The 25979-nt window shown below is 40.8% G+C and overlaps 1 pseudogene; it reads right to left on the bottom strand.

The window, feature by feature from the left end:
- Positions 1-5171: 5171 nt before the first annotated feature.
- LOC138148989 (small ribosomal subunit protein uS7-like) lies at positions 5172-22784 on the bottom strand (annotated as a pseudogene).
- Between the last annotated feature and the right edge of the window lie 3195 nt (positions 22785-25979).

Here is a 25979-nt window from a genome sequence, read left to right as displayed (position 1 = left end):
ATAACCAAACAGTGGTCAAGTCCATTGACAGGTCTTAATAAGCAAGTGTTGGCAGGTGTGTGATGCATTGTAAGGAAGTCCAGCATGTATTTGTAGGAATATATGCTTCTAATGACTTGTTTCAAATATGGTACTATACAGTTACATGACTCAACATTGTATCACCGAAATGTCAATGCAGGAAAAAAAAAAACCCCACAAATTCACAATAAAATATTCAATTTGAGATGCATCACTATTTTTAAAAATATTTTTGAATTGATGAAAATTTCAAAAGAATCATTACAGGGTTAAAGAAAATAGATTGAGGGGGAGGGGGACTGAGAAAATTTTTTTTTCTTTTTGAAAAGGGGGCAGTAAAATAGATAAGTTTGGGAACCTCTGATCTAAGACAATTCCAAAAGATTCATCATGAAAAATGCTATCCATATCCAGAGAAATAACTATGCAGTCTGAATGCAAATTGAAGCATACTATTTTCTTTTTTGTTTGTTTTTTATTTCTCATGCTTTTTCCTTTTATTCTTATTCTTCTTTCACAACATGACTAATGTGGAAATAGGTTTAATATGATTGCACATGTATAACCCATATCAGATCGCACACAATCTTGGGGAGGGTGGAGAGGAGGAAGAGAGTGAGAAAAAAAATTTGGAACTCAAAATCTTATAAAAGCAAATATAACTTGAAAAAATAAAATACTATCAACTGGAAAAAGTGATAAGGGAAACTATTTTACTAAAAGGTACCACAGACAATGAATATCAAAAATTTTTATAAGTTTCTCTAATAAAGGCCTCATTTGTAAAAAAAAAAAAAAAAGAATGGTGATGATGATGCCTACCTCACAGGGCTATTCTGAGCACAAAATGAAGTAATATTTGTAAATCATTTTGTAAATCTTAAAGGATTATCTAAGTGCTAGCTTGCTGTATCCCTGAGTATTCATCTGGCTTCAAGAGTTCAGATATCCAACAGAGTCACTTTTCTGTTTCCTAATTACTTTTTCCCCTCTCTCCAACACTGATACCACATCTTGTTGCCTGCTTCTATTTCAATTTTGTCTATATCTCCAGCACCTAGTGTAATGTTTGGAACATAATAGGTGTTCAATAATGTGTGTTGATTGATTAATTGTACCCATTCTCTTGGCTCCCTTACTACTGCACTTCTCACCTCAGAAAACAAGAACTTTTCTAGCATTTTTTAACGAGGGAAAAGGGAATATTCAGAAATTCAGGAAGGGATATATAATAAGTGAGAATCAAGAATGGGAATTAAAGTCATTTTAAATGTACATACATTTTTTCATACCAAAAATACCACGGGCGCTACATTAATATGGAGTTAAAGTTCCCCAGATCTGGCAACTACAAACATCTTGTAGCAGCAAGCACCCCAAGCGTCCTCAGGGTTTGCCCCCACCACAGGTTCTTGGATCTGCTTTGTTAAAGGAAAGCAACTCAAAATGGGTTAACAAGCTTACTTTAGACATATATCGTTTACCTTGTTCAGGGGAAAAAGGTCAGCACCCTGAACTTCAAAGCATACAGGCAGAATTATCAAGACAGAAACAGATCAAGTAGACAGATTTCCAAACTGTCCAACCATTACATCCATACCCAGTCAACATCTGGGTTTCCACATCTGGGTTTTTCAAAGCCGGGGGACTCTCAACAACAGCTTCCCAGAATTCAGATCAAATCACAGAACACTTCTCAAAGTGAGTCCCAAAACAAAGCTACTCATCAGGGCTTATATAGCCTTCTCCTGGCTCAGAGAATGTAACAACCTTATTGACTCACTGGCCAATCAAGAAGTATCTACTGAAAAACAAGCCTCCCACTCCAGGCTTCAGGTGCACTTTAGCCTAAGGGCAGGGAAGATCTTCCAAATTTGCATTCCCATTACATTCGGCCCCAAGATCTTTCATGCCCATAGCATAGACAATTTACTTTTGAATTAGCTCTGAACATTTCTTAGGTCACATTTTCAAAGTACAGAACTAAAGTTACCAAAGTGGCCACTGGCCCTTAAACAAACACAAAGTACATAGATAGCATTATCACTTCAATTCAAAACAAGAGTTCAAACAAAGCTCTCTGGGGGAGGGGGGAGGGGTATCCTTCCCCTCACACAGCTCCAGCCCCTGCCTCCAAGCACAGAGAGGGGGCTGGGCAACAAAACCAACAACGTGGGGTCCCTGGGGATCCAAGGCACTTCATCTCACCCACCATAGTCACAAGTCCATCCTCCCCCAGGGTCCCAAACTGTGGGAAGCAGCCAGGAAACACACTCAGTGCCCCTGCTTTGCTGCTCAGTTCTTATCTTTTCCTGTGGCTGAATTCCGAACTCCTGGGCTCCTTCTCCTCCTGCAGGCAGCAGCCGCTCCTGGCTTCTGCCCAGGTCCCGATGCAGGCAGCTCACCATTCCTGCTCTCAGCTCAGTGAAATCCACATGCAGGCCATTCTTCTCTCCTGGTCCATGGCTCCACAGAGTCACAGCTACCACAACTGGGAAACAAACAATTATCCCAGTCCCCATACTTTCCTTTTACTCTGCAGATCCTGTTCGTGATGCCATTTTGTAGCAGCAAGCACCCCAAGCGTCCTCAGGGTTTGCCTCCACCACAGGTTCTTGGATCTGCTTTGTTAAAGGAAAGCAACTCAAAATGGGTTAACAAGCTTACTTTAATCAGTCAGACATATATCGTTTACCTTGTTCAGGGGAAAAAGGTCAGCACCCTGAACTTCAAAGCATACAGGCAGAATTATCAAGACAGAAACAGATTAAGTAGACAGATTTCTAAACTGTCCAACCATTGCATCCATACCCAGTCAACATCTGGGTTTCCACATCTGGGTTTTTCAAAGCCGGGGGACTCTCAACAACAGCTTCCCAGAATTCAGATCAAATCACAGAACACTTCTCAAAGTGAGTCCCAAAACAAAGCTACACATCAGTGCTTATATAGCCTTCTCCTGGCTCAGAGAATGTAACAACCTTTTTGACTCATTGGCCAATCAAAAAGTATCTACTGAAAAACAAGCCTCCCTCCCCAGGCTTCTGGTGCACTTTATCCTAGGGGCAGGGAAGATCTTCCAAATTTGCATTCCCATTACACATCTGCACAACAATTAGGGATCCATCCAACTGGGTGTTCTGGATGGAGTTTATTAGGCCTTTCCACATTCCCTCAACATACTCTTAACCAATCAAGAAACCTATTGATTGTTAATACATTCCAGGTGCTATAACTACATGCCTACTTGACTCCCTGGCAACCTAGATATAGCCCTCTTCCTCCCGAAAGTGGAGATAGAGAAAAGAATTCATAAAACCTACCATCACTTCTTTTGTGCCTCATCAGCCAGGAAAAAGTTAGTTTAACCCAACATGCATTTTGCCCCAAAGTGTGTCACTTATTCCTCTCCAAACTGCTCTCCAAAGTATCTCCAAACTGCTTTGCTCCAGGACCTAGCACCATCAAAACTGCAACTAGATGCTTAGTAATGCTCTTTGACACTGATAAGATGAGGAGAGAGTCTATTTGAAGAATTTCTACCCTGGGGCAGAAGATGTTAAGGGAAGGCAATGTGATATGGTTGGAAGAGTTGTGGCTCTGTAGTAAGCAGAACTGGGTTCTAATCCTGCCTCTGATGATTACCACCTGTGTGACCTTAGGCAAATCATTTACTTCCCTAGGTCTCAACTTCCTCATATTTAAAACTGAGGAGTTGGATTAGATGGTCACTGAAACCCCTTTTTGTTCTGGATATTAAGTGTATACATTTGGTCCAATTATACAACAAATTCCTCATTCCAGGTCATGAATTAAAATGAAAAGCAAAACGATGAATATGAAGAAATCATATTCAGAGAAGCATAGGAAGACTTATTGGAACTAATGCAATGTAAAATAAGCAGAACTGGGAAAAACAAGATATGAAATTACTATGACAACATAAACATGGAAATAATAACAACAATAAAACAAAATGAAATACCATGCAAATGCCAAGTTTGACCCTGAAGAAGACAGGAGATGCACCTTTTTTTGCAGAGGTGAAGTCTATAGGTATGGAACATTGCATACATGGTCAGATTCAGTTGATGTATTGATTAATTTTGATAAACTTTTCCCCATATTTTTTATTCATTGTCACAAGAGATGATGTATTGGGAAGGAGATGAGGGATCTATTTGTAAATGAAGGCAATATAGGATAGAGTAAGAGTACAGATAGGGACTAGACCTGTGATTTCACTAATATAAAGCAATTCCTGGTGATAAAAAAAGCAAACAACAATATTTTTTTACAATGTGTAGAAACTTGTTTTCCTTCACTGTTCTGAAAGCCCTGATTGCTCCTCTGAGGGAAAATAAATCACATGACACAGAACAATATTCTCTCTGGGATTATCATTACTTACTTTACTTCTTACTGAGAGGCAAAGCAAAGGAGTCCTCCAGGAAAGGAAGAGGAAGCATATTTTGTCCTATATCTTTCTTTCTGGTCAAACTGGATTATTTGTCTTAATTAATTCTGGTGTCTCAGGCTGTCATTCCTGAAGTTCATGAGCTCAGTCCACTTGTGGGTCAGTTAAATTTTGCGTCTTCCATAAACCATAACTGAGCTTTAACCTTTACTGGCCACCTGTAAATATTTTCTGTGTGATCAACAAAGAGGTCTGATTAAAAATAAAGTGTGGACTATTCACTTCTGCTCATCATTACCATTGGTAAGCACTCCTTCCAAAATGTAAACCTGGCAAATTGGGAGATTCTATTCACAGCATGGCATGGTAGATAAAAAGATGGCTTCAGAATCTGGAAGGCCTGAGTTCAAGTCATGCCTCTGACAAATACTGGCTGTGTTGGCATTCAGAAAGTTTTTTAACCTCTCAACTTTCCAGGCAACTCAAGACTATAACTTGGAGAAAAGGTACCCATCTTTTTTGGAAGTTGGAAAACCAGAGTTCATTGCTGAGAATCACTGATCCAATAAATTGACATTTGTCTAGTATATTAGAGTTTGCAAAGTCCTTTTCCTTCATTATCTCATGTGAATCTCATAAATATTTTACTCTTATAATATTTTTTTTTGACAGGCACAGGGACCCTGCCCCCAGAGAGGGGCAGGGGGCGTTTATTATTGACAGACTGCAGGGATCAGCGGTTGGACTTGGCCACAGGGTCCAGCTCGTCCTTCTTGATGGCGTAGGAGTTGGAGGAGCCCTTGGCAGCACTGATGAACTCGTCGGCCAGACACTCGGCGATGGTCTTGATGTTGCGGAAGGCCGCCTCTCATGGCCTGGTTGACCCGCCGGGGCGCGGACACGTCCACAGCCTGGCGCCTCACGGTCCCCACCCGCCCGATTCTAGTGGAGTCCTCTAAGGGACCACTGTTGATGATGGTATTCACGAGAACCTGCAACAGGTTCTCCCCCGTGAGCAGGTGGATGATCTCGAAGGCATGCTTGACGATGCGCACCGTCATGAGCTTCTTGCCGTTGTTGCGGCCGCGCATCATCAGGAAGTTGGTCAGGCACTCCACGATCGGGCACTGAGCCTTGCAGAAGCGCTTGGTGGCGTAGCACCCGGCGCTGTGCGGCAGGCACTTGGCATACTTCTCCTTGACGGCAATGTAGTCCTGCAGGGAGATGTCATTGATCTGCACATCGTCCCTGCTCCACTTACCGAACAGCTTGATGTCGGGGGTCTCGGCCACGGCCGGCGCCGCCGTCTCCTATTCCGTCAGGTCGCTCGTTTGGTGGCTCTCGGGGCGGGAAGGGGGTCTTTGAACGCCAGCGCGGGGACTCCTTACTCTTATAATATTATCCAAGGTTCACATCCAACCCTGTGAAGTAGGTACCCCAAGTCTTATTATCTCTTTTATAGATGAGGAAATGGGTCACTGTAACAGCAAGCACCCTCGCATACCCAGGATGGCTGCTAGCACCGTTTCTTTTATGTGCTTTTCTAAAGGAAAGCAACTCAAAAAGGGTTAACAATCTTAACTGAATCAAAAATATATATCATTCACTTAGTTCAGGGGGAAAAGTCAGCACTCTGAACTTCAGAGAAGATACAAACACAAATTACAAACAGACAAAAATTACAGAAAAAATAATGCAATTCAACAGACCAAAAGACAAGGCTTCTAACTGTCCGGCTATTCCATACATACATAGTTAGTTACCAGAGAGAAGCATCAATATCTAGGTTTTCAAAGATGGGGGGCTCAATAATTGCCCAGAGTCTCATCTGGTCATATCATGCCACTCTTCCCATAAGTAAGTCCGAAAGCCAAAGCTCACCTCAGAGTATATAAACCCTTCTTCACAGTCAGAGGACATCACTACCTTTGTGACCTACTGCTTAATTGCAAAATAACAAAAAGTTTGGGCCTTGCAGAAAAACAAGCCTCCCCCCCCCAATGAAGCCCTTCCTCTTGGGTTCAACTTGAGGCCCATTAAGGGGCAGGGAAGATCTTCAAATTCCCTTACCATGACAGTCACCTACCTAGCCCTTAAATGTCACTCAGTTGGACTACAGACATTTATTAGATGCCTACTATGTACAGGGCACTGTGCTAAGCGTCAGAGATGCAAAGAAAAGCAAAAAATGGTCCCTGCCCTCCTGGGGCTCTCAGCCAAGGGAGGAGACAACATGGAAACTACTGCAAGATGTAGTGGAGTTAATAAGCTGAGGGGAGGTAAAGAATTAAGGGAGATCAGGAAACGTTTACTGTAGAAGCTTAACTAGAATGTGAAGAAAGCCAGGGGACTAATCAGAGGCAGGATTTAAATACAGGTCTTCTTAACTCAAAGTCCTGCATGACATTCATTTGTCATTCTACTTCTGGGAGAAAGAAGTGACCTACCCATGGTCACACAGATAGTAAGTGGTAGATCCAGGTCCTTTCTCCTCAAGCCCATTCCTGAGCTCATGAAACCAGGACTTTTAAAAATTTAATAGTATTTTTTCAACTACTTATAAGAACAATTTTCTCTTTTTTTCTCTCTTTTTTGTTGTTTTGTTTACATCATTCATTTCCACAAGATTTTGAGTTACAAATTTCCTTCCCATTTTCCCCCTACCCACCCACCACAAAACAGCAATCCCACTAAATATCCCCTCCCCCAATCTGCTCTCTCCCATATTTTCCCCCATACCCCCTCTGACTTTCCAGTAGGGGACGGTAGATATCTATACCCCAGTGCCTGTATATCTTATTTCCCAGTTACATGTAAAATAATACTAATGATACATATATATATATATATACATATTTTTTAAACATTTGATTTTAAAACTTTGAATTCCAGATTCTTTCCCTTCCTCTCTTGTCACCCACCCTTACTAGGAAGATAATTCAATATAGGTTGTACATGTGTAGCTATGCAAAACATTTCCATAGTGGATATATTTCGAAAGACTGATTGTATTTCCTTCCATCCCATCCCACCCCCACTTGTTCTATTCTCTACTTTGATCCTGTCCCTTTTCAAAAGTGTGTGCTTCCAACTTCCCTCTCTGCCAGCCTGCCCTCCCTTCCATTATCCCCCCTCTCATCCCCTTTCCCCCTACTCTCCTGGAGGGTGACATACCCTATTAGGTGTGTATGTCATTCCCTCCCTAAGCCGAATTCAATGAGAATAAGGTTGGTTTTGCCTTCCTGTACTTCCCCTCCTTTGAAACAGATTCCCCTTGCCTCTTCTATATGAGATAATTTACCCCATTCTGTTTCTCCCCATCTCCTCTCAGTATATTCCTCTCTTACATCTTAATTTCACCTTTTAAGTATCATCCCTTTATATTCAATTGGTCCTGTGCCCTCTGTCTATGTATAGCTGTGCCCATATATACACACACTCACATATGTATTCATATGCCCATACATCCTCCTATATAGATATATATGTATGTATACATATATATGTACATTTCTATTGCCTTCAACTATTCTCATACTGAGAAACAATTATCATTTTTCCATGTAGGAATGTAAATAGTTCAACTTTGATAAGTTCCTTATGATTTCTTTTCCCTGTTTACCTTCTCATGCTTCTCCTTGCTTCTTTTTTGTGAATGTCAAATTTTCTATTCAACTCTGGTTTTTTCAGCAAGAATTCTTGAAAGTCCTCTATTTCATTGAATAACCATATTTTCTCCTGAAACATGATACTCAGTTTTGCTAAGTAGGTGATTCTTGGTTTTAATCCCAGCTCCTTTGACCTCTGGAATATCATATTCCAAGCCCTTCAATCCCTCAGTGTAGAAGCTGCCAGATCCTGTGTTATCCTGATTGTGTTTCCCCACTATTCAAATTATTTCTTCCTGGCTGCTTATAATATTTTCCTTGATCTGGGAATTCCAGAATCTGGCTATAATATTCCTAGGAGATTTGTTTTTGGGATCTTTTTCAAGAGGTGATTGGTGGATTCTTTTTTGCCCTCTGGTTCTAAAATATCAGGGCAATTTTCCTTGAGAATTTCTTGAAGGATGATTTCTAGGTTCTTTTTTTGATCATGGCTTTCAGGTAGTCCAATAATTTTTAAATTATCTCTCCTGGATCCATTTTCCAGGTCAGTGGCTTTCCCAATGAGATATTTCACATTGCCTTCTATTTTTTTCATTTCTTTGTATCTGTTTAATAGTATCTTGATTTCTCATAAAGTCACTAGCTTCCATTTGCTCCAATCTAATTCTGAAGGAATGATTATCTTCAGTGAACATTTGAGATTCTTTTTCCATCTGGCAAATTTGGCTTTTTAGGGTGTTCTTCTCATTGTCTTTTTGAGCCTCTTTTGCCATTTGAGTTAGTCTATTTTTTGAGGTGTTATTTTCTTCAGTCAGGTTGTTGACTCTCATGTCATAATTTTCTTGCATCATTCTCATTTCTCTTCCCAATTTTTCCTCCACTTCTCTTATTTGCTTTTCAAAATCCTTCTTAAGCTCCTCTATGGCCTGTAAACAGCTCATATTTTTCTTGGAAGCTTTTAGTGCAGGAGTTCTGACTTTGTTTTCTTCCTCCTGTTCCATGATTTGATCCTTTTTGTGCCCAAAATAGGAGTCTAATATCGGTTTGCTCTGCTTGCTTTTCTTCCTTTGCTTGCTTATGTTGCCACTCAATTGCTTGACTTTTGAGCTTTTTTCCAAGTAGAACTCTGCTACCAGAAAGTGGAGCTTTGTCCCATTTGCTGGGGTTTTCTCAGCTGCCAGTGCTATTAGTTGGGTGAAGTCTCCACAAGCTCTGGCACACTGGTCACACACCCCAGGACCTCCACCCCAGACAGTGACCCAGATCCAAGCAGATTAAAGCGAGAGTGATTACCCCTCAGACTGGTTTCTTGGTCCTCCTACAATCTGCAGGCCAGCTAGCTCTGAAGCAGCCATGCCGCAGCAGCTGCACAGCCACTGTGCCTCAGCTGCTTCTCCCTCCAGGGGGTATAGGCTGGACCACACTCCCAAACTCCGGGATCCCAAAGTCCACACTGCACTGACCTGTCACTTTGTCCTTAGCATCTATGGGTTGATAATTCTGGAAACCAACACAGCTCCTGGTGATCTGAAGTCCCTCCAGCCGGTGGCCACCCTGAGATTAAAACCTCAGGCTGGTGTGGGGCTGGGCTCCCAACATGCTGTGCTGGGCTCTTACTGCTGGCCTACTGGGCTGTCTTCAATGATAAGTTAACTTCTCTCTATCATTTTGTGGGTTCTGTAGCTCCAAAGTTTGTTTAGAGTCATTTTTTACATGAATTGGAAGAGGTGAAAACTGGAGCTGTTTGGAAATCCTGTTTCTACTCCTCCATCTTGACTCCTTCCCTGGCAATTTTCAACATTCATTTTTTTTAAAAGATTTTGAATGCCAAAATTTTCTCCCTTCTTTCTTCTCCTCCCCCTTGCCCAAGATGGCAAGCAATCTGATATAGGTTATGCATGTGCAATCAAATAAAACATATTTCCACATTAGTTATGTTGTGCAAGAAGAATCAGAAGTAAAAAAAAAAACTCACCAAAAAAAGTAAAAATAATATGCTTTGACCTACATTCAGACTCCATTAGTTCTTTCTCAGAAGGTGAATGGTACTTTCTGTCATGAGTTTTTTGATAATGCTGAGAAGAGCTAAGTCAATCATAGCTGATCATCACACAATATTAGTGTATACAATGTTCTCCTGGAAACCAGAACTTTCTAAAAGGATCCTTTACTTGACATAAGGCTCCTGAAAATGGCTGGATGTCCCAGTGCACTTGAGGTATAATTCAATTTACACAATTTCAGTTTAATCATAGCTCTCCTGGAAAGGAGGCCCACAAAGGTGCAGGAGGGGTGAAGAGGAAAAGAAGGGAGGGGAAAAGGAGCCCCAGTCTGCATTCAAGACTTAGCCTCATCCCAAGCCCTTGGGGCAGGTGCCAAGGCTCCAGGGAAGGGTTTTGAAGGCATAAAGAAAACCTAACCACAAGGGAGGCTGATTTCTTATTTTCATTTCCCAACTGGACCTCATCTAGGGCCCCTGTAATCTCAGCTATCAGTAGATGAATTTTACTTAGCCTGAATTTACTCAAATCCCTTGGCTAATCCTTTGCATGGGATGCAGTTCTATTGACTCAACTCCTTTAGGCAATTGCAGTCACCCCTGGCTGATGCTCTAATCCTGATCCTCAGAAAGTCCCAAGGGAATGGCATTCATGTATTGGCACCATGTGTCCCTGAGGTTGCAAATGATATGTATAGGTATGCTGGGCTCATTTGTCTGAATCTTCAAGGAGCTTGTGTACATGAGAGACGACTGGGAGAAGCTAATGGCTGCTGGGATTTATTTTCATAATTTTTATCCCCACCAGAATTTCACTCTAAAATGGCTGAGAAAGGAAGAAGTGAACTGTACTGAGACTGGCAGTCTGGAACTTACATTCACCTGGTTTACAAGAGCAAGGAGTGAGTGGACCTCTAGATATGCACATTTCTACACATACACACACACACACACGCACGCAGATAGAGATACATCCTCATCTCCCCATTTGCCTTTTGCTTCCCAGTTCAGATCACCTGGAGAGTGAATGACCTCAAGGCATCCCTGCTCTATAGGGTTAGCTGACACAGTCAAGAGGGGAGTAGAATGAGAATCAAAAGAGATCTGGATTAGTCCCAGCCTCAGACATTGATTTGCTATCTAACCAGAGAAGGTCATATGGCCTATCTGAGCCTCAATTTCCTCAACCATAAAAGAGAGATGACAAGAATACTTTTGCCATACCAGGAGTGTGCAGATAAATGTTTAACAATCAGTCTGCCCAGAAAAAAAGTGTGTGTGTGTATATATATATATATATGTTTAAGTTCAATCTGTGTAATTATACCTTATTAAGTCTAGAAATCAACAAAACAGTAAATCAAGCTCTAATTTGTTACAATTACTTGTTTCTAAGGTATAAATGTTCACACTGAAAATTTAACAATAGGCTCTCTCAAGAGTGTTGGAAATGACTCCAGCACATACTTGTACTGGCCTCACTACTAGAGAGGGATAGAGAGATGGTTTTGGTACCAGAAGACAGGGCTCATTTCCTACCTCTGGCACATATAGACTGTCTGACCAGGAGCAGTGAATGCCCTAGGTAACTCCTTAGGCTAAATCAAAGAACAAAGATGAATCTGAATGGGGACAGATAGCATCTGTCAAGTCAATGAAATCATCAATATGGCAAAACAAACCCCTGGGTCTCTGAATCCATTGAGATGATATTTATAAAACACTTAGCACCATGCCCAGAACATAGTGGGCACTTAATAAATGCTTATTCCCTTCCCCTCCCCTTTCTCAGAGTTGTTGTGAGTATACAGTGGATAATAAGTTCCACTATGCAAATGTTGCTCCTTCACCAAGAATTGTGTGGTGGACTGGAGTCCCATGCTTCATCTCCAGCAAGGTACTGCAGAAGGTCACTTTGATGTAATCTAATGTGGTATATTAGATTAGACTCCTGTTGGCATCAGGTAACTACCATCATATTGTGAGCATTGTAATCATGCTCCCTCTCCCACACCAAACATACATGTATCACCAGGGAAGATGTAGACCTGAGCCCATGTAGTCATGATGGGGTAAGGGCTCTAGGAAACCCCTTGAACTCTGACTTAATCTAGGCCATAAGCCTTTCATTATAGCTAGGCCCAAATCCCTGTTACTCTTAACCTGCCTAGCCCTCCATTGTCTGTCTTCTTCAGGTAGTCTTCAACTATTTCCCACCCTTAATCCCATTCCTGGAGTCTGATCTCAGTCGCATCAAAGATCCTCCTTAGTCTCCTCAAGACCCTCCCCAAACTCCTCCTCTAGACCACCCCTAAATCCTCCTACACTCTTTCTGTATATGAACTCCATCTTGCCTCCAGGAAGGGGCTGAGATTCAATCTAACACAGACTCATTCTATGTCAGATTATTCTGGACTGCTTGTCAATACAAGCTTCACAAATATTTAGGCTGCTTAAGAGTCTGCCCATTATGGTGAATCTTTAATAAACTTTGCTTTACTTTGGCTGAGAGAAGACTTGAATAAAACTCATTTGACAGGACCCAGGATACTGGTATTTTGGGGTCTTGAGCACCCCTAAACCTCAACTATCACACCCTTGTGCAAGTTTCTGGAAGGAAGATATGACCCCATAATGTAAATATAAAGACACACAGTCTAGTATCAGGTTTCTAATTCAACCCCCAAATCTTGGGATCATAGATTTGAATCCGTGAGAGATCATAAAATCATTGAATCTACCACCTTCATTTTAGATATGAGGAAACTGAGGCCCAGAGAGGGGGAGTGACTTGCCCAAAGTCACAGACATAGTAGCAGAGCCAAGATCTGATGCTTTCAGATTCCAATTCTAATTCTCTTCCCCCTGTACCACACTGGCTCTCCAATCCAACTCAATCCTGTAAGCATTGATTAAGTGATCACTACATGTAAGGGAAGAAAGAGAGAGGGGAGAAGGAAGAAAGAAGGAAGGAAGGAACAAAGGAATCAAGAAGGAAAGAAGAATGAAAAAGCATCTATTTAAGCATCTGTTGCATGCCAAGCATGTCCATAGAAATGTCCATAGAAAAAGAGCTCAGATTGTAATTGACAGATACTACACATTAACAGTTTGCAAAGCACATTATAAATGTTATTTTATCCTTACAACTACTCTGTGAAATATGTGCTATTTTTCTTTTCTTTCTTTTTTTTTTTTTACAGCAATCGGGGTTAAGTAACTTGTTCAAGGTTACACGGCCAGTTATTTCTGGGTTTGGTGCTAAGTATCGGAGCCCAGATTTGATCCCCAGGTCATCCCGACACTGGAGCCGATGCTCTTACTCGCTGAGCTACCTGGCCACCCCTAAGCAATTGGGGTTAAGTAACTTGCTCAAGGTTACATGGCCAGGTGTTTCTGGGTGGGTAATAAGTGTCTGAGCCTGGATTCGATCCACAGGTCATCCCGACACTGGAGCCGGTGCTCTTACTCGCTGTGCTACCTGGCCATCCCAATATGTGCTATCCTTATTTTACAGATGAGGAAATTGAGGCTGACAGAAGTAAAATAACTTATCCAGGGTCACACAGCTAGTATGAATCTGAGACAGCATTTTAACTTGGGTCTTCCTAATTCCAGGTCCTGAACTCTATCCACTATCCTGGTAAGACTTGCAGTGGTATTTTTATCCCCACTTTACAGATGAGGAAAATGAAACCCAGAAGGGAACTGGCAGTATGGCCAGTGAAAAAAAGAGCTGAATTTGTACTCTGAATTTGAATCCTAGACCTGCCACTTGTGTGACTTTGGACAAGTCACTTCATCTCTCTGGGGCACAGTTATATCATCCGAAAATGAGGGGTTGGGACTAGATGACTTCTGAGGTTCCTTTCAGTTCTAATTCTATGATCACAGGGTCACAGCAAATAAGGAGTAAAGTTGATGCTTTCAATTCCAGAGACACCATAATCAGTTTTGTTTTCCTTTAAATGGTAGAGATGTCAAATTTCCTTATGGCAGTCTAATTGAAATTCACTGGAAGTCAAAAGCCAACTCATTGTGAGAATTTCTGAATCACTCTAGACCCTGAGTATCCCTCTCTTAAAGGCCAAAAGTTGGTCAAGAGAATGTTTGGAATGTCTGATGTCCTTGTAGCCCTGTACAAAGGCCTGAGAACAAGCTCTCTAGTCAGCAAGAGCGGTTTTCTATGGGAAGGATAAGGCCATGCAGAATCATGAAGAATTACAGAACATGAGAGCTGGAAGGGACCATCTAGTCCAACCCATGCAGAAAAGGAATCCTCAATGCAATATGGACTATACAAAAATTCCTTTGTACATTAATAACAGAAAGGGTCCCAGAGAAGAATAAAAGACTGATTTGCCTTAGGGAATGAAACATTCCCTTTATCTTTAGAAGGTTATGGGTTCAAATTCCTCTGAAACTGGGTCTTACATTTTCTAAAATTTGTTTCCTAATTTAGACAGTGAGAGTCTTTATCCTCAGGAAAAGAGATAGTCACAGAAAAACAAAGGGATTCTCCATGCCCATTGAACATTGTCTCCAGGCTCAGGCCCTTGAAAAGGTAAGGAACCTTCAGAAGAAGGCCTTGGCATTAGGCTCTGAAGCAAGCAGAATTTGGGGCATTCCACCTCCACTCCCTTAGTCTATGTATCATCATCTTCGGGATACTTAGCAATGTACTTAATTCCCCCAAAACACATCTTATATAATTATAGGATCATAGACATAGAACTGCATGAGACCTTGTAATGGCAAGCAAAGAAGTACTTAGGACCTTGTTTCAGCTATTTGACTATTTAGCACCTTGTTTCAGTTCAAGCTTCTTTAAAGCCTTGCCCGTGATTATATCAAGACTTTGTTAAGAAACAAAGCTTATGAATCCCACAGTGGGAGGAACTTCCTGATACAACAGGGATGGAACAGGGAGGAGCTAATGACCATATATAAGGAGAAGCCCAAGCTGGGAAAGAGCAGAATTGAGAAGGGGAACTTTGTGGTGGCCAGTCACTCTGTTTATCTGTTCTGTTTGTGCTGATTTTTGTTTGTGATACTTTGTACAGAAGCCCTGGGACCTTACTGTAATCCCTGAAAGAGGATTTTCTTGTTGTCTGTTTACAGAAGTCCTGGAGGAGGGTTTCAGAGGTCCTGGGACTATGCTGACAATTTGTGTTGAATTCTCAGACTTTGCTTGTGGGTCTGTGCTGATTCCACAGGCAGAAAGTGAATTGATGGTGGCGTCAGCAATGTGCATGAATGTTGTTTGGGCTCTGTGAAGTTTTGTCTTTCCAAAAACAGAAACTGTGAAGGACTTGAGGTGGACTGGACATTGTGAATTTCAATATGGAACTGGATGAGGAACTAGACAAGGAGCTTAGAGCTGCCTACCTTTGAATCCAGGTGACAGCTGGATAGATTCAGGCAGGAGCTGGGACCATGGAAGAAGAAGCATGGAATCTGAGAGTCAGCCTCAAGTCAAGATGAAAACATTTCTTCTTGGGTACTTAATGCTGACTGAGAAGATCATGATTTACTGTGACCTAGGAGTGGAGAACTTTAACCTTTGTACTTTGAGTCCCTTAAGGAGTCTTGCTCCTTAAGGATGATTGATTTAAGGACTTAACTGAATGATATATTTTGTTTAAAACTATGTGGTCACTTTGTGTGACTATATTAGTGATAAGTTGTTATGTTACAACATTGTGAATGCTGTACTTCAGTTTCTGTGAATGTTTCACTTTAGTTTACTGCTGAGTAAATAGAGAGCTCACTATACTATATGATCAGGACCTTAAAGCTGTTCACAACAGCAGTCCTCTGGAAAGCTGCTCACACTTGGCTTTACAGACCTCAGAGGCCAAGCTATTGGGGAAACCTCTTCACCAGGAAACTCATCATCCTGCAATATTGCATTTTGCTTTGGTTACTCACAACTCTTCAGCACCCTATGCCCCTTTGACTGGAAAGCTGTAGAACTCCTGCCAAAGCTTCCATTCAACAAGGGCTCACAGACCAGTCAACTCTTTATTGCCTACCAGCTGCACTGCTTGGACTGGATTCTTATTTCATCTCCCATTCCACCTTTTCAGCTTTCTTTTCTGTGTTGTCTTCCTCCATAAGAGCGTAAGCTCCTCAGGAGGAGAAAAAGTGCTAGGCACATAGCAGGTAATTAATAAATGTTAATTGACTGGTAGATAAGGAAACTGAAACCCAAAGAAATTATGTGATTTCTCCAAGATCCCAAAGTGGGCTGGAGGATGAGAGGGAAGAATGGGGTTAAAAGGATGAGGAGAAGGTCAGTAGAACTCTTGAATCCTGAGATCAGTACAGAATTCCTTACACTATAGAAACTATACACTATACAGCATACATTATACACTACAGCAGCCATTGCTGCTACCTTCTCCCCAGGGGAAGCCAGTATCCACAGAGTTTGTGTCCCCTCCCAGTAGACCCCAGAGCCCACACACCCAAACACATAACACCCACCAAAATTAGAGGGTGGTAGATTTAGAGCAGCATCTAGCCTAGTCAATAAGTCCCACTTACTCTCTTTACAGATGAAGAAACTCAACTGAGACTGAATCATTAGAGAGACTGAGTAATTTTGCCCAGTGTAATACAAATAGAAAGTGACAGGACTTGAAATCAAATCCAGATCCTTTGATTCCAAATCCAATACTCTTTTTGTGGCAGCAAATTAAAGAATCACAAAGTTTAAAGGGTCCCCAATCACTATGCAGTCTGACCAGCACTTGAACAAATCTACTCTTTACAACATATATAACTAGTAATCCTCCAGTTTTTACTTTAAGACTTCCAATGAAAGGAACCCACTTCTGCACCACCACAATCCCCCCCCCCAGCAATCTCATTGCTTTTATTAATGGTTCACATCATTAGAAACCTTTTCCTCACATTGAGTTAAAGCTGTCCAGTCTTCAACTGTTGCCCCTGCCTCATTCTTATGTGGCCAAATAGAAAAAAAATCTAATCCCTTCTCCGCATAATCATCTTTCAAATACTTGAGCACATGGGTCATGTCTTCTATAGGTCTCCTCTTCATTATAACATATCATGGCTAACTGCTTTCATTGTGACCCTTAAAGCCCTTTCTAGTCTGTTGCTTCCATTGTTCTTGGAGATCTCTTTGATCTTCCTGGATTATCACAACCTGGATTATTAGATCAAAAGATATGGGAGGTGGGGTGGCCAGGTGGCTCAGCAAGTGGGGGCACCGGCTCCAGTGTTGGGATGACCTGGATCAAATCTGAGCTCAGATACTCAGCACCACACCCAGAAATAACTGGCCGTGTAACCTTGAGCAAGTTACTTAACCCTGATTGCTTTAAAAAAAAAAAGATATGGGAGGCAATGGCTCATAATACAAAAGATAGATGTCATCGATCTCAGAAAGACCTAGATTCAAATCCTTTATCAATCCTAGGTTCAAATCCTTCACTCCCAGCTGTGTGACCCTGGGCAATCACCTAACCTCCTTGGACCTCAGTTTCTTCATCTGTAAAATGAGGTTGTTGGCCTTGATGGCCTCTGAGGGTCCTTCCACCTCTAGCTCTATCATCCAGTAAGACCCACCCCTGAGAGAACTCACCTGAAACCCTGGTCCTAGGTCACTCCAGTGGAGTGGGAGAAATTTGGATCACATCTCTGGACTGTTCTTCTCACATCCCTGATGCCTGGAGCCTATGAGTAAAGGAAATCAATAGACCCCAAGGAAAAGGCTCTAGGTTCAGGTAATTTGTGAAGCTCCTGGGAAATCAGAGAGCATGGTCTGAGTCAGAAAAAGTAAAACCAGAGCCTATTTGGGAAATAAAGTGTTAGAGTCCAAATGTTGTCATTTCATTGTTATCCATGATGAAAATAGACTGTTACAGAAGCTGTCGTAAGTCTATTCCACATCATATCTATTTATTCCACCTATAAATGTTCACCTGGTCTGTTTTAGATGTGTCACAACAAGTTTCTTCAAATTCATCTTTCTTTACTCCATCATTTCACTCTTATATGAGATGATATTGCTTGTAATTTTCCACCACCATCCTCTGTGTCATTCAGTAATTCAGTCATAACTGACTCTTTGTGACTCCATGGACCATAGTACATCAGGTCCTTCTATCCTTTACTATCTCCCAAATTCTATCTGGGTTCACAGTCATTGTTTCCATGGTACCATCTATCCATCTCATACTCTATCAACCCCTTTTATTTTTGCCTTCAACTTTTCCCAACATCAGGGCCTTTTCCAATGAGCTCTGTCTTCTCACTATGTGACCAAAATATTTAAGTTTCAGCTTTAGTATTTGACCTTTCAGTGAATAGTTTGAATTAATTTAAGTATTGACTGGTTTGACCTCTTTACTGTCCATGGGAGTCTCAAAAGTCTTCTCTAGCACCATAATTCTAAAGTGTCAATTCAGCAGTATGTAGTTTTCCTTATATTCCAAGTCTCACAGTCATACATACATTGCTACTGGAAAAACTATAGCTTTGACTATATGTACCTTTATGGGCAAAGTAATATGTCTACTTTTTAGTATGCTGTCCAGGTTTGCTGTGCTTCCAAAGAGTAAGTATCTTTTAATTTCATGACTGCTGTCACTGTCTGCAGTAATCTTTGAACCGAGGAATATAAAATCTGACATTGCTTCCATTTCTTCTCCCTCTCTTTGCCAGGAAGTGATGAAAACCATTTGCCAAGATCTTGTTTTGTTTTGTTTTATGTTAAGCTTCAGCTTTTGCACTCTCTTCTTTCACTCTCATCAAGATGCTTCTTAATTCTTCTTCACTTTCTTCTATCAGAGTGGTATCATCTGCATATCTGAGATGGCTGATATTTCTCCCAGCAACCTTAATTCTGGCTTTTGATTCATTCAGCCTGGCATTTCACATTATGTACTCTGCATATAAGTTAAATAGATAAGGCAACAGATAAGCTAAATAGATACAGTCTTGTCCTACTTCTTTTCCAATTTTAAACCAATTCGTTGTTCTATGTTCAGTTCTAATTGTTGCTTTTTGGCCTGGATACAGGTTCCTCAGGAGATAAGTTAGAGGATCTGGTACGCCCATCTCTTTGAGGACTTACCACATTTTGTTGTGATCCACACATTCAAAGGCTTTAGTGTAGTCAATGAAACAGAAGTAGATGTTTTTTTTTTTTCTGGAACTCCCTTGCTTTCTCCATGATCCAGTGAAAGTTGGTAATTCAGTTTCTGGCTCCTCTGCCTTTTTGAAAACCAGTTGGCTCTTCTAGTAATTCTTGGTTCACATATTGCTAAAGCCCAGATTGCAGAATCTTAAACATAACCTTGTTGGCATGTGAAATAAGAGTAATTATTTGGTAATTTGAACATGCTTCGGTATTGCCCTTCTTTAGGGTTGGGATGTAAGCTGATCTTTTCCAATCCAGTGGCCAATGTTCAGTCATCCTCCATACAATTTTGCAAATGAGTTTATTTTCTCAATTGATACTGCCTTTTGCTGTAATTTCTGTTTACTCTTCTTTGAACAAAACTCTCTATCTCTCAACTCTAGGCATTCAGCCGGCTCTCATGCCTGGAATACTCTCCTTCCTCTCTGCCTCCTGGCTTCCCTGGTTTCCTTCAAACCTCAGCTAAAATCCCATCCCCTAATTCTAATGCCTTCTCTTTGTTGATTGTCGACAATTCATCCTTTAAAGTAGGGATTAGGTTGGGATTTTTCCTTATTTGTTTGTTTTTACATTTCTTTGTATCCCCAATGTCTGGCAGTAAGAGGCTGACAAATGTTTGTTAACTAACTGAAAGGAGAACAAATTATTTCTGACTAAGGCAGTTTCTGGGCCCTTTTAATTTTTCTCTTTGTTGTGATTGCTTTACATCATCAGAGCTTCAGTAGGAAATGGTGATAATCCATGCCAGTGTCCTCTCTTTTATCCAGTTCCCATTTCTTGCATCAGCAGCTTCTTTAGATAAACAAGGTTAGATCTGATGCAATTGTATACAATGTCTTTTTCAGGCTTATCCTTTCTTTAGGATGAAAAATTATTAACAACCTTTGCTTTAAAGATTTAATGATCTGATTCACACAGTAGTTTCAGAAATGACTTGCTCATCAGTAACCAGATACTTCTTATCTATGAAGATACCATTAGTTTCTTTTTTTCTGGTGATATTAGGGATTTTTGCCATATCCAAAACCTTCCAATTCTCTTCTTGGAGATAATTAATCATGATGTGTAGACTTGAGACTTCTGAATAAAAAAATTTGGCCACTTTTCCCCTTTTAATCCTGAACTGTATTTTCTAAAAAAATCTTTCTCTGTCTCCCTTAAGCTTGCTTTTGCTGTACAGTATATGATAATGAGAAAGTCATTTAACCTCTCCAGGCCTGTTTCTTCATCTGCAAAATGAGGATATTTGACTTCATGGCATCAAGATCCCTTCAAAGATGCATAGATCTGATTCCGTGAAAATACCATCCAGACAAAGTGATTGAATTAATCACTAAACCTTACTTGAGTAATTATTTTAATCAGATGTGAACACCCTATTTAATCAATCAGTCAACTAGGTGAGAAAAGTCCTTGATCAATTTAGATGTGTCTGGGGACTGCTAGATGAAATGGAATGCATAGGATGCATGCTTCCATTACTTGAGGAAATTTTGTCTTGTCCTATGGGTTTTACATAAGTTAAGAGCCAATTTAGAGCCCAGACATTATTTGAGTGTCTGGCAGCAGAGAGAAGAGAGAAGACTCTGAGAAGGAATCATATGAAGGGGAGGGAGGAGATCCCTAACCCTAACCTTGGCCTCAGTCTCCTTCTCTCTTTCCTCCTCAGATAAAAACCTTGGGAACTCCAGATGGACAGAGGATTTGGAGCATTTAGTGTCCTAGCAGAATCTCTGGAACAGTAGTAACTGATGGCTGTGTCTACATTGAGAGAACGAACTAGGTAAATGGAAGAAGTTCAGGAACCTATATGGAGCCAAGCAGAAAAGGTACGATGCATCTAAAGCGAGAATCTTTAAAATTCCAACAAAATGACCTCTTGAGTTATACATTAACCCCCCACACACACTTTGCCACAAAAGCTTGTTTGAGCCCTCTTTTCTCTGGATTCTTTTCATACTGGTAAAGAAGTATCAACAATTTTTGATGGGGACCAACCATACTATTGTAGTAAATATCCATTTCTAAAAGCTAATTAAGTCTAGATGGCAAATATATATCAACCAATAATTATGGAAAGGAGAAACATACCGGTAGGGGCTGATGAACTATCTCTTTAGCAAAACCATCCCCTAAAGCACTCGGTTATCCTTAGACCTCCCAAGGAGACAAACCTCTGTGCCTTAGGGACCTGATCTGCTAGCACGAGTGTACTAACGTGGACTATAGGGGAGAATAATACCAGAGAACATGCTAAAATGTAGATGTTGACATCTATGATTATTGCCTCAGAGATGTGAGTCAGAAAGTAACCAAGCAAATTGTCACAGAATTCACCAGTTTGGTTAACATGGACATTGTTGTTCTTGGGAGACAGACTTAATAGGAGAAAGAAGCAAGAATTAATCCATCTTTTGGCCTTGTGACCAAACCATCTGGTCCTGGACAGTGAACTGGGCAGTGGACTCTAATCATAGGTTCCAAGAGGCTGCCTCACAGACCAAAGGACTCTGTGAGTTCCTGTTGTGGACAACAGTTGTCAGGGGCTGAGGAGTAACTCCTTATGGAGAGGGGCCTGCTGGCAGGTGTGACTGTTATGCTACAGACAGGGCCTTTGGCTTCTGAGAGGAGACTCCTTTCTACCCACTTTGTTGGGGGGTGGGGAAGCAGAGTGGGGGAAGTGAGGAAGAAAAAAGAGAGGAAAAAGACAGAGTGGGGAAAAGGAAGGGAGTGAACAAGCATTTATTAATCTATGTGCCAGGCACTGTGCTAAATGATTTATAAATATCTCATTTGATCTTCACATCAATTCCATTTTATAGCTGAGGAAACTGAGACCAAGAGAGACTAAGTGACTTGCCCAGGATCAATCAGCTAGTAAGTGCCTGAGGCTGGATGTTAACTCAAGTTTCCACCCACTGTGCCACCTAGCAGTGATCTGTCCCTTCCAGGCTGCCACCCCACCAAAAAAAAAGCAGGAGTGCTCACATTTGTGACTTTTGCCTGTGATCCTTTCTTTGCTACCTCATTTGTTTTTTTCTGAAAAATCAAGAGACCACCAAAAATCCCTACTGGAGTGATCAATAAAGGCAGATAGAGACTGAGGGAGGGAACTTTTTTCCTCTCCCCCATTAAGAAAAAATATTCCCTATCATACAAACAAAGTCAGGGAAGAGGGATTAGAGAGGGGCCCGTTTGGGGTCCCTAAAAGAAGAGAAACAACTTAGAAACCTAAAATGTAATTCCCTGGACTAGTTAGAGAAGTCACTGAGGCAAGTGAAAGCCCCTATAGAAGAGCCTCCCTTAGGCTAAAGGATGAGGAATTGGGAGGTGGGGTGCAAGTAGGCGGGAGAGCATGGGAGTTGTACCAGTTTTGCTACTGGTATAGGAAGGACATCTAGCACAAAACCCAGGTTCCCATCAGGCCTTTCCAGGAAGGCCATATGCACACTATTCCTTCCAAGATCCACTAATCACCAGACCCTTTTTATTTTTATTTCTCCAGTACTCTGACTCATGCTTGATTTTGAGGATCTTCTTAAATCCTTTGTCAAACTTCTCAGACATCCGTACATTCAAGAGACATTGGCAAATAAACTGTCATTATCTTCATATCACCTTTTGTCTTATGGCCTTCTTGAGCACTGAAAAGCAAGATGACCAAGTATCCCATCAAGATGTTTCTGCTTGCCTTCAGGATCATGGTAAAACCAAGTCGTTAAACTCCTTCATTTCCCCATCTAAAGAAACATCCTTCCACTTACCTATAGCTTCCTTCTGCTTTCTGGTTATCTTCCTTCAAGTCCCAATAAAACCCCACCTTCTGTAAGAAACCTTTCCCAGTCTTCCTTAATTTTTAGAGGGAAGGTCCTCAAAAAGTATCTCTGATTTACCACATATATGATTTGTTTGTATATAGTTGTTTGCACACTGTCTTCCTCATTAGATTTTGAGCTCCTTGAGAGAATTGATGTTTTTTTTCTTATTTTCTTCTCTGTCTCTCTCTGTTCTCTGTTTCTCTCTCTCTCTCTCTCTCTCTCTCTCTCTCTCTCTCTCTCTCTCTCTCTCTCTCTCTCTCTCTCTTTCTCTTTCTCTCTGTCTCTGTGTGTGTGTCTATCTCTCTCTGTGTCCTCTCTCTCTTTCTCTGTTTCTATTCTCTCTCTCTGTCTCTCTCCTCTCTCTCTGTCTCTCTGTATCTCTCTCTATGTGTGTGTGTCTGTGTGTGTGTGTGTGTCTGTCTCTCTTTCTGTGGGTGTCTCTGTCTCTGTCTCTCTTTCTTTCTGTGGGTGTCTCTGTCTCTCTTTCTGTGGGTGTCTCTGTCTCTCTCTTTCTGTGGGTGTCTCTGTCTCTCTGTGGGTGTCTCTGTCTCTGTCTCTCTCTCTTTCTGTGGGTGTCTCTGTCTCTGTCTCTCTCTCTTTCTGTGGGTGTCTCTGTCTCTCTTTCTGTGGGTGTCTCTGTCTCTGTCTCTCTTTCTGTGGGTGTCTCTGTCTCTGTCTCTCTTTCTGTGGGTGTCTCTGTCTCTGTCTCTCTTTCTGTGGGTGTCTCTGTCTCTCTTTCTCTCTTCACTCCCTCCTTGTTTTGGCCTTTCTTTGTATCCCTAGCACCTAAGAAATGCTTGCTGAGTTGACTTTACTTCTACCTCTCTGCTTCCATTACCACATAAACAGAAGGGCAGACAAGCTGTGGGGGCTGGGGGGAGGGGACAGGGAAGAGAAAAAGGAGTAACACACAGGACTGGGAACATTTTTAATTTTTTCCTTTGTTTTATGATTTGTCTTAGTCAATGAATTTGTCACCTACAAGCCGACCTGTTAGTGAAGAGTCTGTTCATCTCTATTCATTTAGTTAAACTGGTCCTTGGGAAGCTCATACAATCTATTGCCAGGACTTGAAGTCATTCCAATCAATCAAGCTAGCAAAAAGAATTTTAGATGCATACATTGATCTAGGCACTATGCTGAGGTGCCTGGTGAGGTTTAAGTTTGAACCAGACAGAGCTTGAATTTCACTGGCATAGCCTTAGAAACCCTAGGGCAGGAGTTCTTAACCTTTGAGTGTGTGTGTCTTATACCCTGTAGTCACCTTCTCAAAATATTTTCAGATTAATGAAATAAAATGTAGATGATTACAGAAGAAACCAATTACATTTGGAATACAGTTATCAAACTTTTTTTTTGTTTGTGATCCCCAAGTTAAGAACTAACTACTGACCTGGGGTGGGGGGGGTGGAGGATGGGGAGAAGGAAAGAAAAAAAGGAAAAAAGGAAATTTACATGATAACTTTACTATATATTTAAAATTAATGGCAAGTTGCACATAATAGATTTGCAGTTTCATGTGCAATCATCTTTTTTATTATACCATGTTATGGGAATGCTTGTTTTATTCCATAAATTAAAAATAAATAAATAAATTTTGAAACAAAAGTCATCTCTATGTCATGAGGGCATCGGAGAGATTTTGCAGGGTGAGCCATAATTTCTCTGAGATCATGTGCATGACTTTTACTTTTGGATTTTATTTTAATTCTAAGAAAACTAATTTTGTAACTTATTCTGAGTCATTCTCTATATATACATACACATATTTTGGGGAGAGAATGAGAGCAAGAGGGATAAATGAATATGAATGAGAGCTTTATTTTCTTGGCGGGAAGAGCTCTTATTTGAAGGGAAAGTTAGCCAAAAATTACATCACTTCCAAAATATCCTCCATCTCATGGATAAATATAGAGATATGTGTCGCTGGAGGATGCTTGCAAAACAGAAAGAGGAAGAAGTACTTGAGGAGGTTGCTGCCAGTTGTCTCCCCTTCATTTCATCTCCTTCTTGTTCCCACCCCCACAGAACCTTGCGCAGCTGTCAACTTTCATTCTTTCTGAAGGAGGGAGATGACATGCTCCCATCTCAATGCTAAACATGATGGGAGAGTAAAAAAGGTGGAGAAGGGAAAAACCAGGTTCATAGCCTTTGCAATCCAATGCTGTCCTTTCCAGAGAGAGCTCCTGGTCAAAGGGACTGATTTTTTCAATGATCTCGGAGTTGGAAGGGGTATGTATCTGTGCCTATCTAGTCTGAACTATGTCACCCCCCAAAAAATCTCTGTGCAATATACTTGACACATGATCAAGCACTGTAACACTTGAATAATTCCAAAGAACGAGCATCCACCTCTTCTTGAGGGAACCTGCTCAGTTTTCATAAAAACATTGTTCTGTTCAAAATCATCTCAACTAGCTTATCAAGGATGCCATTCTTCCCTACCACCTGAATAAAAATGTCCATCAATAGAATCAGCAAACCTATATACTATAATATTTAATAGATAATCTTTCTTTTTATATAAATGTTTATTGATCACCTTTGTTTTTATATGACCTAAATTTCTCATTACATTTTTCCCCAACCCTCTCCCAGAGAACCATTCTTTTTATCAAAGTATGAAGAAAAGAAGAAAGGAAAAAAACAGTTAAGACAAACTACATAATATGTCAAAAAAGTTTAACATATATGCAGTTTCTCACATCCATAGTTGGGGAAAGGGAGAGATGTCCTCTCATAACTCTTTTTCATGATAACTGAACAATATTCAGTTTTATTGTTCTTTTCTTTTTCATTTAAATTGTTATCATTGTATATATTGTTTTCCTGGTTCTATTTACTTTACTTTGCATCAGTTCATATAAGTCTTTCTATGCTTCTCTGTATACATCATTTTTACACAGAAATGTTTTCTTATATTCACATAACAACAATTTGTTTA

The sequence above is a fragment of the Petaurus breviceps genome, unplaced genomic scaffold, assembly GCF_028583685.1.
Source record: "Petaurus breviceps papuanus isolate PSGF00001 unplaced genomic scaffold, PetGlider_PUasm1.0 90845, whole genome shotgun sequence".
NCBI classification, from domain to species: Eukaryota; Metazoa; Chordata; class Mammalia; order Diprotodontia; family Petauridae; genus Petaurus; species Petaurus breviceps.
Note: the sequence above shows the minus strand (reverse complement) of the source record. Positions and strands in the feature narration are given on the sequence as shown.